A 21,065-nucleotide genomic window follows, 5' to 3' on the forward strand; every position below is an offset into this window, starting at 1 on the left:
CAATCATCCTGAGCTCTATGACGGCCTATTTTACTAATGAATTCTCACATTTAACAACTGCTAAATGGCACATGGAGAGTTACCCTCATTCCAAATGAAAAGACAATCAACACTTAAAACAACCCATATCTAAATAAAATACATAGGCTTTATCCTTCTCTTTGGAAACTTCCCTATTGCTATGCAGTTGGGATAAATACAGATCTTTCAGCACTTGTGTTCTGCAACTATGCTCGATTTCTATTTTTTTAAATCAGGAAAATGAGGGTATGACTAACCTGGCCTTCAGCACACATTCTCCAAGCAACTTTGTAAACAGGCACCCCAAGTTCATCAGTCAAGAGATTAAAAAAAAAAATCAACACACACTCTACCCATTTGTTCCCTGCTTCACTCTGTACAAGACTAAAGGTCTGGGGACACTTGGAAAAGACTGTACCCTTCAGTGGTAAGTATGTGCTTGTGAGCATGAGCAAGTTGCTCTTCTCTATGCCAGACTTCTTGAAGTGATCAAGCTCCCAAGGTAGAAATGGGGCAGGTGTCAATGGAGAAGCCCCACAGGCAAAGGTACAATGTGAGCAGGGGCGCCCGGGTGGCTCGGTCGGTTAAGCCTCTGACTTCGGCTCAGGTCATGATCTTACAGTTCACGAGTTCCAGCTCCGCCAACGGGCTCTGTGCTGGCAGCTCAGAGCCTGGAGCCTCTTGGGATTCTGTGTCTCCCTCTCTCTCTGCCCCTCCCCCACTCAACTCTGTCTCTCCCTTTCTCTCAAAAATAAATAAACATTAAAAAAAACTTTTTTTTTAAAGGTACAATGTGAGCAAACAGAGCAGATGGAGGACATCACACGGGGGCAGCGAGAACATGTTGAAGGAACTGTACTCTTGAGGAAATAAAATATTACATCCTTTCCATTGATACAATATAAATATTTCAGGCACTATCCAAACATGGTCTATCACTCTCTTAGTGATAGGGCCCAAACCACAGACAAGTCAAGTCACGTCTCTGGCACTCAATGAAGGGGTCAAATATTTAGAGTCTACAACTGAGGAATAAGTTAAAATAGCATTTATCCCTCAGTTCTGCAAGGCTAACGCCACAACAATACTCTCAGATTTATAATTTAGCCAGAGATTGTTTTCAAACATGCAAACAATGCGTGGCAAAGCCAGTGACAAGGCATAATAAAGGGATTTTGAAAAATGCCTTTGATGGAGATTATAAAGGGGAAGTCATCTAGTTTTTGCGCATAAAACCCAGCATGATAAAATATAAATTTGCAAAACATCATAGATTTTATGATCTGAAACAGCTTTAGGAGCTACCTGGGGCACAACTGTTAGACTACTTAGCATTAACCACATGTCTAGGCAAGACAGCGAATGCACATACTTTCTGAAACTCTGCAGCTACCATGAATGCGTGGCGATTGAGCCTTTACACAAAACGCTGACCATCTGTGTTGTGCTTTTCTCCATGCTGAATTAAACAGGGCCCAGAAACAGTCCTAGGAAAAGAGCTAGTGTTTTATTTCTTAAATGGGGTGGTCGGTTCACGGGTGTTCACTCTATTATTCTTTAGATGTTCCTCTATATTTTTAATAATGCAAAAGGTATTAAAAAAACACAAAAGGATGTTTGTAGCACACAGAGAAGAGAAATTGAAGAGGTATCGGATGGGGGGAAATACAAAGACAGACACGGTTGGTAGAAAATATAAAACAGTTAAGATCTGAGAATATTAAAAGTTGCGTTTTAAAATTTGAGTGAGAGAGAACAAGATTTTTCCTTTCAAAATGCAATCACATAACCTCTGCTTTTGAGAGATACTTCCTACCTGGCTAAAGACACCCCCTCCCCCCCCCCCAGTACCTTCCACCCTGTTACAATTCATCCCATCATGGACTGCAGCGCCTGTAATAGTCTTTCAATTGGACACATTCTGTATCCTGCCTGAGGGTGCTCAGGCGAAAATGAACAGATTTGCAGGGTTAATACTGTAGTTAGACTGTGACCTCATTCAGCACAGCTCCAACACTGCGAGGTCTATAGAAGAAGGAGAAAAAAAATTAAAGCATAACCGATCGGTTGAAGGATTCCAGATTTCCCAGAATATATACCATTTACATTGTAAATCATAAATGTATGGATATTGCTGAATTTAAAATTAAGCCAGTGTTTCTTCAAGCGGCGGGTGGGCGGGCGATTAACCCTTAAGGGCCAGGAGGGGGTTTCTGACTGCCACGCTCAGGCTCACTCTGGCAGGGCTCCCAAGTTTCAGAACTGGTCTTCCCTGAGCCCCCTGACTTACCTCCTCTGCTCTCTTTCTCCATTCTGGGAATCTTCCCTGGTCTGGGTGTGTCCCCATTAGATGACTTCTAAGGCATTAAGTGGTATTTGCTAACAGAGTAAAGGGTTTTCATTCACTACTTTCTGTACTGGTGCAGACTGAAAGAACTTCTAAAATGCATAGGCTGGGATGGGGGAAGAGGATGTTTGGGGCTGCAACGTCTTGGCGTTTCCAGTGGATACTCTGTAGCTACTGCAGTTACTCCAGATGCTTCCTCTGACACATTCTGGCAACCCCTTCCCTTGCCAATGGCTTTCTCTTCTTTCTCTAGTCTCTGAGGCCCAGATGGGAGGCCTGTACCTGCAGCCCCCATTTCCCTTCCAGCCTCAGGACAAAGCCCATGCCCAGGGTGGCCACGCCGAGCTGGAAAGAACTGGGTTCTCACGGACATTGCTGGCACACCGAAACGACCAACTCTGAGCCCATCTCAAGACTTCCTGCTACTTGGAGAAATAAATCTCTTTCTTTTTAAAGCAAGTTTGAGTTGGGGTTTCTGATACCTATCCTGACAGGATACCCTTCCTTGACGCGGCTCCCTGTGAGGTCATCTGGCTTGGTGAGACGTCGCCTGTGATGCCGTGAACAGCTGCCTGCTGACAGATGCAGAATTTTCTACCGTATTATGACCACTTTTCAACTCCACTTCCCCATCTGCCTTTCCCTTTGATTGTTCACCCATCATCATCTCAGTTTGGATATCTCTTAGAATTATTTCCGGTGAAAGGCAAACCAAAAACTTTAACCAGAAAGGGCGCAAATGCCTTGGCTGTGTCATCATCACTCCCCTGACGAAACAGCCCAGCGTTCTGTAAGGTGCCCAGACAGAAAGCTGTCTCTGATAAACTCCCACCTGGAACTGACTCTACCTAGGAGAGAAGAACCCTAACATTAAGCTATTTGGTTATTGGCCCTTTCTTGTGCAGCCCATTGTTCCCTCCTTCCACGATATTTACTAACCTCTCCTGAGTGCCAGGCACTCGACCAAGAAATGGATATACAACAGGGAACGTGACACACTGGTCCCTGACCTTACCGGGCTCGCTGTGTGGTGGGAGACAGAAGTCAGGAAACAAGCAACTGCTACCAGGCAGGGAAAGGCCATGTTACTGTGGCAGCTGAATCAAGGGGGCCATAACCTAGGCTTGGGGGCTGGGAGGAGGGATGCGGAAGGTCCCCTGGAGACAGTCTAAGCTGAAATCTGATAGATGAGAAATCAACACACAGCGAGCGGGTTGCTGGGAAGGGTTCCAAGCAGTATCGCCAAGGCCCTGAAGTAGGAGAGCACACGGTAGTTTGTAGAAATTAAAAGTATAGCACGTTGTGAGAATTCTCCCACTTACCTTTTCCCCAAGGTCTAGAGGGACAATGTAGGAAACAGAAGCTTGTAAGATGATGGCCTGAGAACCACAGAAGTAAATGACAACTTACAATGAAAAAAATAAATAAAACCCACTACAACATCCTATGTCTGGAAAAGAGGAAAGGAAAGAGGAAGTCAGCCAACAGCCAGCTTTCTAAACAGCACTGTCCAACAGAACTTTCTACAAGAATGGAAATGTTCTAGATCTGCTCCATTTGGTAGGGTGGCTACCAGCTACATGTGGCTATTTGAGCATTTGAAGTGTGGCTAGTGGAACTAAAAAACAAAATTTAAATGTTACTGTAATTAATTTAAACTGTAATGTACATAGCCACACATTGGTAGCGGCTGTACCACTGGACAGCACAGTAAAGGCTTACCTTGAATTTTTCTTAATATATGGAAGCCCAAATCATGACAGACCTGAACCTATCAGCCACGTTTATTTATTTTTTACAAGGTTTTTTTTTTTTTTTTTTAAGATTTTACTTTTAAGTAATCTCGACACCCAACGTGGGACTTGAACTTACAAACCCCGAGATCAAGAGTTGCACGCCCTACCAACTGAGCCAGCCAGGCGCCCCGCAGCCATGTTTAAATGGAGAAGCAGAGTTACTTCAGAAGTGAATACAGACAGTTCATGACTTCACAGCACTATTTCTCCCTATTTACTGATTTTATGAAAATAAATTAATAGCCACACAGTGAGGAAAACACATCTATGGCTCTCACAGAGCACTGAGAAAAGGCACCAGACACAAGGGCATGTCCTGTATGCCCACTCACACGAAGTTATGAACCATAAAATGAATGCATGAAGACAGAGCTCAGAACACTGGCCACCTGTGGGGGTTACTGACTGGGAGGGGTAAAGAACGAGCCTTCTGGACAGTTAGACAAGTTCTAAATCTTGATCTGGGTGGTTTCACAGTTGTATGCACGTGGACACTTAAGATTTATTCATTCACTTTACTCTAAGTTCTACTTAAAAAGAAAATAAACCGAAAATAATCTTGGGAAAAACTCCAATCAAAACACCATGCTGTTCAAATACTCATCTAAATTTCTGTGAAATACTACCTTTTTTAAAAACTAAAAAGATGTTTATTATTTCCTCTCCTAGGATAAACCAAATCTGACTATGGTACTTTGACATAAAACAGCCATCTGAAATTGTATTTCAAATTCCTCTTTCCCCCATTTCTATCCCATATGCCTGGATTTTCCAGGCATGTTGATCAGCTTACCTTTAAAGTTTCCATTTCTTGGCTGCTTTCAGTCTGAGGCTTCCCTAGCTTAATCATCCACCTCACCTACCCAACAAAGCAGCAATAATTTTTTTGGTAGGAGACTCCTTCAAGGGATTTGACTTCAGGCATCTTTCAAAAGAAGCTAATGAAAAATTTGCCTTCTAAATCTAACCTAGTTGTGTGCTGTTCAAACAGGAGCCCCAGGGGCACTGCCTGGAACAAATGAGCTGAAGTTTAAACTGAAAGTTTGAATGACTGACTTTGTTAAAAATGTATGCCCCTGTCTTATGTCACGTTTCACTATCAAGTTGGACTACACTACCTCTTTCACTGGGAAAAGAAACAGGTGTCTTAGGGATATTTCCAGAAAAGCATGTCAATAGTAAAATACTTATCTATATTATTTGATATTGTAATTCCTAACATTCTATAGAGGACCGAAGGAATTTAACACAAATCATAACTTTTCCACAAATTTCAACCTTAGTATCTCTCTCTCTCTCTCTCTCTCTCTCTCTCTCTCTCTCTCTCACACACACACACACACACAGAGAGAGAGAGAGAGAGAGAGAGAGAGAGAGAGAGAGAGAGACTCAAGTAGCATCTATATTACATGAAATGGAATGCCTAGAGACTGGAGTGTTCTCATCAATTCTATTTTTTGATAGCTGGCCAACCATTTAGGGTACCCAAACTGTACTCAATGTATCTTAAGCATGGATGTTGCCAGTTCCTGGGATGGAAATCTGTGGTTGCCTTCAGAGTGTTATTTTAGAACTGACACAATCCTATTGGACTCATAATGACGGTTCTTGTAGAAAAACATCAGCTTACTGATCATAGTTACTTAATGGCATAACAAGATTCTCAACCATAATGTCAACGTATTTTGTGAGAGATCTCATTTGTTTCTTCATTTATTCAAGAAATATTTATTGGGTTCCTACCACGTTCAATCTCTATGGCCTCTATTGACTTTAACTAAATAGGAGAATGACCTGAGAAAAGAGAGAAATAACTCCTATAATTTCACATGAGTTTAAAAAACAGAAAAACAAAAATAAAAACAAAAGCCCACCAGCACTTTAAAGTCTGTGAGTATTGTATATGTAACTTATTTAGAGGACAGTTTCTGTCAATCTCTGAAGACACCTGAGAATTAGGCCCCAAAGCCTTCTAAGCCTCCAAATCTGACATCAAATCTTCCATTCACATTATCATAGGAGCCCCCTTCAACTTCACAGAACCTATTTACTCTTAATTCATGCATTTATAACAGATGTAGTCATTGGTTTTCTAGCCCATAGGACAATAGCTACTTACAAAAATCATTCAAGATGACATCATCCCCCCAAAAACCCCCTAGCTTAGACTGGAAAGTACACAATATACTGAAGAAAGATTCCTGCCCAAAAATAGTAAAGAAAAACATGTTTTTAAGGTAAGACAACTTTCAAAGCTTTATACAGCTGGAAAAGTAACCTATACAGAACACCCTACAGGCACAGGAGAAAGCCTTGGTGTTGGAAACTGGAGACCTGCTTTCAGCTGGCCTTACTCTTTGTGTGATCTCGGAGAAGTTTCCAAACTTATCAGACTGGTTTCCTCATCTCTAAGACAGGGCTAAATCTTCCCACCCTACAGAGAGATAAAGTCAGCAGCGGGTGAGACATGTTTGTGAGGGCGTATAGTACAAGGCTTGGCATAGAGAAGGACAAAGGAAGTTTCTTTCCTTCTGCACATGAAAAATGAAATCTCACAGAGCAGTAAACCAGATGTACAGAGAAGACTTCTATGGAGCAATGGAGAAATACAGAGAACTTTAGAGATAGTTGAGGAGGGAAGATCCACAGGTGAAAAAAACAGCATTTTACAGTGATGAAAGGATTATATCGTGGGGTACAGATAAGTGAAAAGAAAACAGGACAGAGCATAACAAGATGCTAGTTATGTGCCGTGGACAAGTGTACGAAAGAAAGTGGAGAATGAAATCGGCACAGTTATGTTCATAAAATGAAATGGCAATTGAATTGTACCGATTTTCCTTTTCGGATCAAAAATCTTAATTTCACAGATTTAAAAAAATCCCAGAAATCAAAAATAGGAGGCTTCAAAGTTGTTTCAAAATGACTAGCAACTGTGTTAAATTAATCTGCAATTGCTTCCTAATCTGAAACAGCAAAATGTTACTCTTGCTGCTGGCCAAGAGGAGGGGCTCCTAATGTTTATCTATTTCAATACACAATCTCTGCCAGATATGCGGTACGTGCCCTCAACATGCCTTTTTGTTTTTTTCTTTTTCAAATGAAACACGTACCTGAGAAGCTCCCTTATTAGATTACTGAGCTGGGACCATGAAAAGAACAACTATTTGCCAAAATTTCGCTGCTTTTTGTTCCCCCCAGAAGGAAAGTGAACTTGAAAAAACAGAATATTTTGATAGAACTTTGCTGTGCTTATTATAGCTGGATTATTTTTTAAATTAGATTTCTTAGATATTTTTAAATGCATGTAAAACATCAGAGTATTTTAAAATACACATTACAGCTCAACTATGGATGTCACTAATTATTTTATTTTTTTTAATATTTATGTATTTTGAGAGAGAGAGAGAGTGTGCACGTGGGCAGAGAGAAGGAGAGAGAGAATCCCAAGCAGGCTCCGTGCTGTCAGCACAGAGCCCAACATGGGGCTCAATCCCAGGAACCATGAGATCATGACCTGAGCTGAAATCAAGAGTCAAGCTCTCAACTGAGCCACCAAGCACCCATGAACGTTACTAATTTAAAAAAATAAATAAATAAATAAAATAAAAACATAGCATTCAAGTGGAAAAGTAGGTTCTGTAACAAAACCTAGTGTCCCTTTTTCATAGGGAAAGACTTTTCCGTAGGGAAAAGTAGGTTCTGTAACAGAACCTACTGTCCCTTTTCCATAGGGAAAGACTATTTTTCAAAGATATGTGTATGTGCAATAAAAATTCTGGAATTAACATCAAAATATTAGTAGGGGTTAGGACTACGTAATGATGTTCCAGACAAATTTTATTTTTGTTTTAATTCTCTTGTGCTTTATGACACAGAGCATTTATTACTCTTGAAATTTTAAAAAAACAATTTTTAAGAAGAAAAAAATGTACAATTAATCAATTAGTACATACTCTTGGCATGCTGCTATATTTTACTTTCATAATCAGGATTTTTTCTTTTTTTCTGACATTTTAAAACAAAGGACTGAATGAAGAAATACAGAAATTTTCGGATAATGCTTCCTTTCCCTTTATTTTCTTGCCAGGGAGGAAATGTGTGGAACCAAAAATTAAATGGGCCTCAGGTCATGGTAAGCTCGTATTTAGCTGACACAGAAGTCTATTTAGTTTGATCCTGAAAGAATGGTGCAGGAATATATGGTTTCCACACTCCTGGGAACTATCTGGTCATCTGCGCCTTCCTCAAGTTCGTCCATTCCCAGATCCAAAGGACAGCAAAAGCAAGACAAGGAAAGATGTACCTGCATGCCTCCCACGTTTCCAGAAGTTGGTGCTCTGCATGCGTTCTCTTGGAAGGAGAATGCATAATGGCAGCAGAAGCTGGCAATGAAACAGTATCTAACGCTCACAGAGGGCCTCCTAGTCTGAAATCAGAAACCCCTGCACAATGTTAAGTATTATCACCATTTCACGAAGAAGGAAATTGACTGTGGGGTCAAGCGGCTTAGCCTATAATTATCTAGTAATGAATTTACAGCGATATTTGACACACTAGTCACTGTGTACCAGGATAAGGTTACCACGCTCCATTACTAGGCTATCCATGCTCCGGCTTTCACAAGAGAAGGGACAGATTTACCTTACTCCATCCATGGTCTTCCACGCAGCCTGTTTTGAAAATGAACATAACTGGCTGGAGGGTTAGGAGGATGGTCAGTGGTCATGCAGAAGGCAGGAGCCAGCTGGCCCAGCACTGGACTCCTCCTCCCCCACCACACACTGTGTATTTCCCCCACCACAGAGAACTGGCATTTTATTTACTCCTCTAACTGCTAGTCCTAGATCTTAACTACAGGACACATCTGCCTCGAAATAGACAATAAACTTGACGTATTGACTTCTTGGATGTGGTCATAAAAATTCCTTGTCTAGCAGTGTCAAAAGCTAAATGTGTTCCTTCTAACCTTAACTGCATCCCTGGGAACCTCCTCTTAAAATTCTTAGATGGTTATTTGCTTGATCTTTGTGCATTAAAAAATAAAAAATTAGAACACACAGCGTTCAAAATATACTAGCTTACTCTAACTTATAGAACAGATGTTTCAAAAAGTTCATTTGCTCACTTGTTCATTCATTTAGAAAATGTTGGCTGGCTCTTCCATTTGGAGCTAGGCTAGGGCAATGTGGAATTGAATTTTTCAGGGAGTTGACAGTCTTCTCTGGGAATTAGCCATATGCACAGGCAGTTCCTGAAGAGAAGAGATCCCCATGTAAATAAGAAAAAATTTAAATCAAATCATCCTTTAAATGCTCTGAAAAGGAGTTATTGACCCTCTTCAACAAATCCTTTTGAGGGCAAGCAATACTTTGCTACAGCAAGGCATGCACCTGGCTTTATGAATCCAGAGTATATTACTGCTAAATAACACTTATACTTAGTAATTCCATGTTACGAGGATCATACTAAGTTCTGGCACAATTATTTTTAATTTTTATTTAATTTAATTAATTTTTTTTTTTTTTTTTTTTTTAATTTTAGACACAGAGCACAAGCAGGAGGGAGAGGCAGGGGGAGAGAGAATCTTAAGCAGGCTCCACACCCATCATGGATCATGACCTGAGCTGTAATCAAGAGACAGATACTCAACTGACTGAGCCACCCAGGGGCCCCAACCCAATCAGTTTTTAAAAGAGGGAACCATTGCAGTACTTCTACTGACGCTGACAAATGTTTCTTAACTCAGCATATTTCAGAGGATGGGACAAAGGACAGCCCAAGCCACGTCACTGGAGAGGGACAGGGACCGTGGCAAGCCACCTACCTGGCTTCGGTTTTCCCATTGATAATATACACTGTTGGACCAGACGGCCTAGAATGCTTTTTTAACTCCTGATTTCTTACTACGCTGTAATTTTAAAAACTATCCGCCATAGAGATTCAAGTATCTTAAGGAGGCTAGCATTTTAGGAGGTCAGAATTGGAATTCAAATCTTCTTTGAAATCAAGGAGAACCGGTCATGAAATGAAAGGCATTCCTAAAGCATGAATGCAAAAGAAAAAAGAAAAAAAAAAAAAAAAAGAAGCTAACACAGAGAGATTCCTTAACAGTCACAGCATTTGCTCTGGCTGATTAGGAAGATTAAATTTTAATCACTACAGCTTTTTATTTGCCTTCACCAACAGGAGGAAATAGCCAATAAAATATGGTGCTTAATGAACAGAATGCCTACTTCAGAGATTCTTTACTTGGTGCCATCTAATGGGGCTATTGTTTATTTATTTACATCTCGTGTTGTTCTAAAATACTACAGCTGTCTGAAAGCAGCTTGAGATCCCCTTCCGGAAGAGAAAACAACTGTATAAGTGATAGAAAATGGATGTTTTTTAATAAAGTAACACTCTCTTATAGGCAGAATCAGCGTCAACTTTTCAAAAAGATGTACTGGGTGATAAACAAAAAAATGGGGGGCGATGGAAGGAAGCAGTCCCGTTGTGTGCACACCAAGACGAAAGGGTGGTGCGTCACGTGGATAGGCACTCCAAAGGTCTAGTGGTTTGCCAGAAATGCTTCTCCTGGTTGAAATCTGCAGGTGGGATCTTTACCACGAGAAGATGTAGACTGACCCCCTTCCAGATGTTTGAGTCACCCTGGTTGTTAGTCATGTCATTCTGTTCGAGTTGCTAGTGGGAACTGGTATTGAATACAAGTAGGGATGACTCAACGGGCTACCTTGGTTGGCTCTGCTCCTTGCGAGGTGGCCAACGATGGGTCGGCCAGCAGCGAACTAAGGGGCCAAGAGGCCCAAACGTGCCCACAGCTGAGCCACTAAGCCTGGTATGAGCACAACACCCTCGTGTCTCAGGATATTTTTGAGGGGACATCAGCTGATGAAACTTCCTGCTTAGCAGCAGATGGGAGAGAAGATAGCATTGAAAACACAGATTAGGAAGAAGGCGAATGAGCAGTAAAGACAGCAGCCAAACAGTCATCCTCCTCGCTACTTTACTGCGATGAGCTATTCTTTACAATTTTCACACTGTAAAAGGAGACATCTGTGTTCTTGGAGAAGTATCTTAAAATAAACACCAACAAGAGTAAAAAAAAAAAACAAAAAAAAAAAAAACAAGAAACCAACTTTTTTAAAGATCAACCTGATTGGCAAGAAAAGTTTGGTACAAAAATGGAAATGTGTTAGGAAAAAACAAAAATCATACCTGGAATTTACATTAGTGCCCCATGCATACGAAGCAGTTATCTGTGAGATCCTAGAACTCCAAAGGCCTTATGAACAATCATAACCCACAGCCTTCCAAAAGGTCCAGAGGGGGAGGAGAGTAAGGGCCATACTGTTTTCTGTAAAGGAAGCTGAGGTAGGAATATTTACATTAACAGCCCAAGGTAAAAAAAAAAAAAAAAAAAAAAAAAAAAAAGTAGTTGATTCAAAGTCAGAAGCAAAATATTCGGGGCTCTAAGCCTGCATTCTCCTGTCTCAAATGTGCTGTCTCCTTCTGGGGCAATCTGGGAGTGTCTGACCCACTAGGACCTGGATCCAACTTTGAAAACAGGCCTTTCATTTGCCTGTGGCAGCAGACGCACTGGAGCATTTCCGCTAGAGGGAAGAGAAACGGGCAGCAGAATGCCTTTGGTATTCTTAAAAGCCCCAGCTTGATTTTATTAGATGGTTCTTTAACCACAAGACACAGCCTGCAATGCTATGACAACCACAGAGGTGGCAGAGCGAGATGGGTAAATGCAGTTTGTGCATAAAGAAAAGCGGTCCATGTTAGGGAAGCAGGACAGGGACAGAGGTCAGGCCGAGAAGAAATGAGAAGATTCGAAGGAACAGAAAGGGGCAGGAGGTGAGAAAGGGACAGTGATGCAGCAGGCAGATGGAAAGAGAAATTGATGGAAAGGAAAATACAGGAGATACAAGAAAAGCGAGGAGGAAGAAAAGCCTGCGTGTTGTGGGGAGTGGAGTGGACCAGACTGGTTTTATCTCATTTCCCAACCAGGAATCTACTTATCTATAGACAGGAGGTCAGTTTCTAACACCTGCCCATCTTGTTTATCCTCTTATTGATTCCATATTAGGACCTTACTTGGTCCCTCTACGTGGGTAGCTGTGCAGGAAATTTGGGGAGGGTTTAAAGGCTTTTCTCCAGGTCTGGCAATCTGCTGCGGTCCTCTCTATAACAAACTGGAAGGATCCCTCTATGTGTTGTTTCCTTCTGAAGACTGTGGGGCTGAAGCCTAATTTTTAGAGAACCATGTAGATCCTTCACCCACGTGGAAAGTTCACTGATACACATGCCCATGGATAAATGGGTTAGCCCATGGAATGGAAGATCCCAGGCACCAATTAAAGCCCTGCAAACACCATCAGAATGAAATTGGGGGTGAATGCTACCCAGTTATTTTTCCTATCAACTCCCCCACAGTACTTAATGAAATGCTTTTTTTTTTTTAATTTTTGCACACAGTAGAAAATGAATTAACAGTATTGACGATGATAAAGCAAGTCTATAAGGTGCTACAACTGAGCGCTGAGCTTCCAGTAAATGACCTCACTGATTTTTTTTTCCTTTGGGGCAGGTGGCCCTCAAACGCTTTTCTGATTTGTTACCTACTCATCCCATCCATCAAATAAAAAATAAACAAAACCCACAATCTTGTGGCATTAATAGGCACAAATTTTAATTAAGGAAACATTAAATGCTGATGAGGTGACAGGGATTTTGTGGAAATAAACGCATAATTCTTCCCAATACAGAAGCCTGATGCGGTCATACTGCACAGTAAAAATACCTGCGCCACGAGGAACTGAGCAGCTCAGGGCTTGCCAAGGAACTGCCAGGGCTGGCGGTGTTGGTGTTGCCAAGGTTTAAAAAAAAATGATGAAAAGGCGGCCGACCGGGACAAGAGCGTCAAACCGCAGCAAACCAGGTGAAGTGCTTTTCACAAATGAAATGCGTTCAGAACTACCCCTGGAAATCAACCAGATTGCAGGCTGGTGAGGACCAGAACGGTGTTCTGTTCACTGCATCCTAGTCTCCAGCAGCTAGAGCGTGGCATTCGGTAGGCACTCAGTAAACATTTGCTGAAGAACGGGACAGTGAACTCCAGAAGAGAATGCAAAAGGTGGGTATACGAAAGCCCCCTCCATCCTCCACCTTCCTCCACACGATTTCTCTCTCTTCTCTCCAATAACCATCTAAAGTGTTAGAAACACCTTCTTAGAGAGAATAGGGAGCAGAAGGGAAGACAACAGAAAGCTAACCCGGGGCTGGAACAGGCAGAACCCTTCAAGTAACACAATGCACCAATACAGCCACATGTCACTTCAGCACAGAGAGCAGGAGAGACGTTAAGAATAACTTAGGTGGACATTTATTCTGTAATACAAGTAATACTGTTTTTAAGTGAAGTAAAATATTTTATGGTATAATCTTAACAATTTGACAGCCGCTCTTTATAAATTCTATTTGGAAGAATATTACTAGCACTTTAGCAATGGTATATGGAGGCAGAATGGAATCGTGAGCTCCAGGGCCAGTGTGCTGGGTTTCAGTCCACCACATGCCTGCTGTGTGATTTAACCCTCTGTGCCTCAGTCCCTCCATTTTTAAAATATTTATTTATTTTGGGAGAGAGAGAGAGAGAGAGAGTACACATGGGTGAATGCAAGCAAGAGACGGGCAGAGAAAGAGGGAGAGAGAATCCCAAGCCGGCTCCGCACTGTCAGCACAGAGCCCGACACAAGACTCAAACTCACGAACAATGAGATCATGACCTGAGCCGAAATGACGAGTCAGATGCTTGAGCCCCCGAGGGACCCCTCGGTTTCTCCATCTTTAAGATAGTATTAACAACACCTTTCGTGATTACTGTGAAAAAATCCGTAATTCACATAAAGAGTAGAAAGTTATAAAAAGCATTTACCTTGTTCCTGAAATAAATAAATAAATAAATTAAATAAATAAATAAATAAATAGCAAGTACTATTCCTAATAATGGTTTTAAAGATTTTATAAAAGATGATTGTTAGTTTCAAAGGATTTCATGAATGGGGCGCCTGGGTGGCTCGGTCGGTTGAGCGTCTGACTTCAGCTCAGGTCATGATCTCGCAGTCCATGAGTTCGGGCCCCGCGTCGGGCTCTGTGCTGACAGCTCGGAGCCTGGATCCTGCTTCGAATTCTGGGTCTCCCTCTCTCTCTGCCCCTCCCCCCACTCATGCTCTATCTCTCTCTGTCAAAAATGAATACACATTAAAAACAGTCTTTAAAGGATTTCATGATTATTTCTAAGATATACTTACAAAATACAGGTCTACACATAAGCTGCTTATATAACCATTCTTATTTGTTCTCTATTGTCCAGTGGTTGTCACCTTGCGGTGAAATCCCAGCCTACTTTATACTATGTGTTATGCAGGGCTGCACAAACATCCGGAAACTGGAACTTAGCAAAGATAATACACATTATCTGAAACGCATAATGTGTATCAAAGAACTTTTGGTATTGCTGACCACCAAGAATAAATAAGTAGTAATTCCCTTCTGTCCTGCTTTTACGTTCTTCTCAAATTTCTTGAAGTACAACGTCTATCTTGATAAAGACACTGGGTGAACGAAAATGTGCCTGGCCATTACATTAAATCTCACGGTCACTGCTTTTCACACATCTTCAGAAGGTCCTGAGCCTGATGATGGCCTTGGAGGGCCACTGCTTAAAGAATCCCCACGTGAGCAGAAGTGCCCTCGAGATCCAAAACATGCCTCCTTTCTGTAGTTCTGAAATATGACAAATAAGCCAGAAAAGACTCTGGTGTGTGACTGACACAAAAATGTTAGCTCCCTGTTTCTAGGTCAGTCTAGCATTCCTTGGAAAAGTGTTTTTTATTGAAACAAACTAAATGAGTTCTAAATCTTTACATTTGAAAACGCACTGGCCTTCTAAGGGAAATCCTAAAAGGTAATCAACTGAAATCAAGAATAAAGGCACTTACCTTCCTGGCCTATTATCACTTGGAGAAGATGATTTCAGTATTAATAATATTCAATCAACCATTTATACAAACTAAGACTCAAAATAAATCCCATCCCTGGAATTATTTTATCTACTAATAATGTACTTGATATCCTGTTTCATATAGTTGGTATATGGAAATTAAAATGTTAAAGAAATTAAGCAGTGATTACCACTTCTCTAAATCTATATTAAGCAATATTCAGCTGCACTAATGCAATTTAGTTGGATGATAATAAAGACAAAGATAGGAGATGGCAAGGAATTAGCATATTTGAAATGTAAAAAATAATTGCGGAAAGGGACTATAGCAATTCTAGGTAAAAAGCCTATACTTTCGGAACCAATTGTGGTCGTTTGTTACTCTTAATTTAAAAATCTGTAAGAAAGCATCAAAATCAATTCAATTCAGTCTTAATGAGACAGCTCTAACAGGAGCTTATTCACTGTACCTGTCCTGATTAGCATGAATATGTCCTCCGTGTCAAATCTGACAATACGCTTAGCTAAATTAATGTTAGTCCCACAACACAGGATCGTATTTGAGTTAGCAGCTCTAAAACAGAATTTGCACATTAATATTTTGATAATGAATAACAGATGAACTCAGGGCTGGAAAAGAACTGGTTGGTGATTATTTCCCCAAAAAGGGAAACCGAGGCTCAAGGGAGACTCAGAGGCTTGCTCAGGGCCCCGCTGAGGAGTAGCTGGAAAGCACGGGTTCAATACATGTATGTGCCCAGCTATTTTCTTTTTGTCACCTCCCCAGAGAGACCTGGAGTCCTGTGTCACCTTGTAAAACTAAATGGAAGTCAGATGATATCCCACCTCAATTATTGATGACGAATAGCATTTGTTAAGATTCCCAAACAGAAGACCTCAGGTACCCCCCCCCCATGAGGTTATTAACTATAATTCTTGCTTTTTAATTGCCACTTAGGCTAAAATGACTACCTCTTCAAGATCTATATGAAGATAATTTGGAGATTTAGTTTGGGGTGGATGTCAACACAGACACTAACTGACCTTAACTCAACACGTATTTCAAAAGTGTTATGAAGGATACGGGATGAGAAAAATAATGACAAATTAGAATGAAAACAAGAGAAAACTAATGACTGGAAAGGTGGTGCCTGCCCATTCCATATTTTAGCTCTAAAATGTTTTCAGTGTGTCCCAAACACGAAACTGCAAGGTGGTTACCTTTCAATTTATGCCTGTAAACCGTTAGTCCTGCCTGGCTGCCACTGGAAATAGTGAGATGGTGAAAACAGTCCCCACTTCGAACTGGCACGACATGAAAACATCTCGGCGTCGGGCTGGCATCTCCCTTGTTTTAATTTCCCAAAGGCTGGGAGTTTGGAAAGCTGGATTTGAGTGTTCCCGCATACGCCTGCTGCCCCAGGTTGTCAAACCTTCTCCCACCATAAGGTGAGGAGGCTGAACTCCTTCAGAAGAGTGCCCACATTAGTTCCCGTGGGACCTTCTTCTTTTCAGAGGAGAGCTTATACGTTAGTGGCAGTGTGCTGGGGAGGCGGTGGAGGAAGGGGCCGGGGCCACTCTCCCTAGAGGAGGCTAGGCCACCCAGGACCTGGAAGGGGGATGAGCTTGGGCCTGGATTATCACCCAGGGGCTCCAGCTGCGACAGTCTCTGAGTCTGCTAATGATAGCAATGATGGGTAACGTCTTGGGGGCCCTTCTGCTGTGCCGGGCCCCGGTCACATTCAACTCTTGAAATGCACTATCTCATCTAATCTTTATAATGACCTTGCAACATTTCACCAACAATGTCATTTTTATAGCATACTCCAGTCTTCTAAAGCTCTCATCTTGGCAAAAGTTCACCTTCCCTCAGCGAAACCCATTTTCCAGGTAGCACTAATCAACGACTTAAATACCCAAAGAAACTTGCCTCTTTTATTAAGTGGTGAAAAGAATACTTACCTCACAAACCTGATCCCAGGATTTCATGAGGATATGAGGTATCTAAAATAGGGCTATAGGCATAGTAAGGAAATAACTGTTTTTTTTTTTTTTAAAAGATCTATCGGGGCGCCTGGGTGGCTTAGTCGGTTGAGCATCCGACTTCAGCACAGGTTATAGAATCTCACGGTTTGTGAATCTGAGCTCCACGTGGGGCTCTCTGCTGTCAGCACAGAGCCTGTTCTGTCCCCCTCACTCCTCCCTCTCTCTCTTGCTCTCTTTCTCTCACGATAAATAAATAAACTTTAAAAAATAGTATGAAAAGATATATCAAAATTGTACTCCGTCTAGCTATAGGATTTTAAGAGCTGGATTTATAATACTAAAAACTTCTATACTAGATTCCTGTGGATTAATGGTTCACTTTAAAAGCAGACACACACAGGGGCTCCTGGATGGCTCAGTCGGTTAGGCGTCCGACTCTTGGTTTCAGCTCAGGTCATGATCTCACGGTTTCGTGAGTTCCAGCCCCGCTCTAGGCTCTGTGCTGGCAGTGCGGAGCCTGCTTGGGATTCTCTCTCTCTCCCTCTCTCTGCCCCTCCCTCACTTGTGCTGTCTCTGTCTCTCTCAAATATGTCTCAAAACAAACTTTTTAAAAAAGTGAAATAAATTTAAAAAAATAATAAAAGCAGACATAAGAATACATATGCTATATAATTAGCATATGTATTCACTTGTTTGAAACGCTAGCGAAGATACATTACAACTCATCTATAGTGGGAGGGTGCAGACCAGTACCTGCCTATGGGCTGAAGCTGGGGGTGAAGGTGGTGACGGGGAAGGGGGTGACTGGGGAGTGGCAGGAGGAAACTTTCTAAGATGATGGGAATTATCTAGATCTTGATTGGGGTGGTGGATACATACGTATACACGCTTGTCAAAACTCACTGTACTCTACACCTAAAATTGATTCATTTTGTTGTATGTAAATTATCTCCATAAAAGTGATTGGGGGAAAAAAAGTAGTTTCAAAAAAAAAAAAACAAGCACAAAATTTTACAACTGGATGTTTAACCAAGTCTCTCTTCTCTTGCATGTTTTCATTTGGATTGATTTACTTTATCACTATTGTGGGTTGAGTTGTGTCCCCCAAATACTCATTGGTTGAAGTCCTAACCTCCAGTACCCCTTATTTGGAGACAATCGTTGGCTGCACGTATAACTGGTTAAGATGAGGTCGGAAGGGAGTAGAGAGGGACGTAACCCAATACAAATGGCGTCCTTATCAACAGGAGAGACTTGCACACAGGGAGGATGCTATGTGGGCATGGTGGCAGAGATCAGGGTGATGGATCTACAAGCCAAGGAATGCCAAAGATGGCGGAAGAGCGTTCAGGAGCAAGGACAGGCACGGAACAGATACTCCCTCACAGCCCCCAGAACGAACCGAACCGCGGACACCTTGATCTTGGACTTCTGGCCCCTGGGGCTGTGAGACAATACATTTCCATTGCTTAAACCACTTGGTTTTTGGTACTTTGCTATTGGCCGCCCCAGGAAACTAATACAATAGGGCCCATCTTTTTTTCTCCAGTTACATTAGTATTGGACACTTCAGCCAAGTTTCAAGTTTCTCATTAATCAAATCTCGAGGACGTCTATCCCCAAGACAGAATCCACCAAAGTCTGCTGAAAAGCAAATCTGCGTGGCGTTCGTGAACTAATAATAAACGTATTTTCTGAGCGCTTACTGTGTGCCAGACTCTGTGCCAAGTGCTTGACGTGAGTCATCTCATTTAATCTCTGCCATGACCACAAAGAATTAATATAACCTCGTTTTCAGAGAGAGAAACGGGTTCATAGAGGTTAACTAATTTGGCCAAGTCACAATGCCAGTGAATGGCCAAGACCTAAAGCAGATTTTAAGCATCTCCCGCAGGGCCGTGTATACGGCTCCATGAATCTGCAAATAGCATTAGTGGCTAACAGCCATGTCGGTAACTTTTGCAGTTTCTGTATTAGAGCGAAAATTCTTTTCAAGAGTACAAGTAACCTTACAGAGGTGTATCTTTTTTTAAAGCCCCTCAAAAATCACATTTCTTCCTGATACTGCCGTAGACTTGTGTTCCTAAAATATTGTGAGAAGTATTACCGAGTGGGGGAAGGTGGCAAGTTAATGATCAAATAAATTCGAGAAACACCAAGTTAAACAGGTTTCTTCATCTGGGCTTCCAACCAATGGCATTGAGCCCTAAACTTACTTGAGTGGGAACTCAAGTTTTTGGACACCTATTACTGCAGAACTGCTGCTTCCTTCCCCTCACTTACTTTGGGGAAAGTCAGCTGTGCACAATGTTTATTTTTATTTTTGAGAGAGGGAGAGAGGGAGCATGAGCGGGTGGGGGGAGGGGGGGAGGTGGGAGGGGCAGAGAGACAGGGAGACACAGAATCCGAAGCAGGCTCCAGGCTCTGAGCTGTCAGCACAGAGCCCGACACGGGACTCGAACCCATGAACTGTGAGATCATGCCCTGAGCCGAAGTCAGGCGCTTACCTGACTGAGCCACCCAGGTGCCCCTTGACAATGACTGACTTTCTGCTTGAACTTGCCATGGATCTGTGTATTACAAGACTCAACTGCTTCATCCATAAAATATGGATAATAATCAAAGTTACTATCTCAACGGTTGTTGCAAGGGTTAAACATCTGTGAAAGGACGTTGAAATCAGAAAAATCATAACCTTAAGGCAAGCTTTGCATGGTTTTGTGAAAAATCTTATTGTTTAACACAATTTTTGAGTTTAGAAAAATAGTGGTGGAGAGTCTCCTTTAATCTACTGTGAATTCTTCTCTGCTCGCTTAAGGAAAGCTTCTAGCAGCTTCTTGCAAATTGGAAAATGCAATTTGTGTTGCAAGGATTAAGGTTTAGGTGGTCGAATGCTGGCTGGCGCCATTCAGAACCACTCCTGGGTCCCACGGTCTGGACACACTCACCAGAAAACCCAGCCAGTACCAGTGGCTCCAAGAAGAGAACAGACTGCAGTCTGCAGTCCAGGAACACTGAACCAACGGGATTTGGGGGCTGCAGCAGTGGCTCAGGGGTGGGGTAGGGAGGTGCTAACTCAGGGGCTCCTCAGCTGTGACCTAGGGCTTCTAATGCAAATGTCCCGAGACCACCTTGTTAGGTACCCTGCCCCTGTCCATTCAGGAGGTGCACTCAGGAACCTACCTGGAGGTGAGGAGCCCACTCTAACAACTCGAGCAGGATGCTGGACCTCGCTGGCAGCAACTGCCAGCTTTCCATCAGGGGACCCTGCTTGCTGATGGGGGACAGCTCCCAGGACCGCGAGTGCCCACTCTCACTCATGGCCACAGCTGCCTACCAGGCACGCCAAGAAGAAGGTGCCCACAAATAACCCAATCACTTTCAGGCTTCACAGAGAGAAGAAAAGACTTCAAAAGAATCCCCTCAAGTACACAAAACGAGAATATTCAAGGTCCCATTTGATTTCCAAAACATTCTGTCCCTACAGACAGAATTAGCTACGCTTAATAGCATATATGATTTTTATTTTTTTCTCTTAGCAGTGATTTGTGCTGTGAGCCCCCAAATTCACTCACATCCAGGGATCAATATCCCCATGATATCCCACCTTATCTCTATACTCTCCTAGTCTTACCAAACCTTGGAGCACATACCATATACCCAAACATTTAAGAAAACTTTGCCTTCCAAAAATCATATGGGATGCATGAAATTCATTTGAATATGCATATTAAATGTCTGAATCCAAAAGAATTCATCAGAAAATGTAATAGCGGTTGTCTCTAGGGAGGAAAATGGAACTGGGAGTCAGAAATAGGAGGGAAAGTCCCTTTTAATGGTCTATTTAAAAATTTTAACATGCATATGTGTTAATTATAAAACATTTTTAAATTAGAAAAAA

The 21,065-nt window shown here is 42.0% G+C and overlaps 1 protein-coding gene across 4 annotated transcripts in view; it reads right to left on the reverse strand.

Moving 5' to 3' along the window:
* KCTD1 (potassium channel tetramerization domain containing 1) overlaps nt 1–21,065 on the reverse strand; it is a 186,337-nt gene that overhangs the window by 45,784 nt on the left and 119,488 nt on the right. The window lies entirely within an intron of this gene.

The sequence above is a fragment of the Acinonyx jubatus genome, chromosome D3 (genome assembly GCF_027475565.1).
Source record: "Acinonyx jubatus isolate Ajub_Pintada_27869175 chromosome D3, VMU_Ajub_asm_v1.0, whole genome shotgun sequence".
Classification (NCBI taxonomy): Eukaryota; Metazoa; Chordata; class Mammalia; order Carnivora; family Felidae; genus Acinonyx; species Acinonyx jubatus.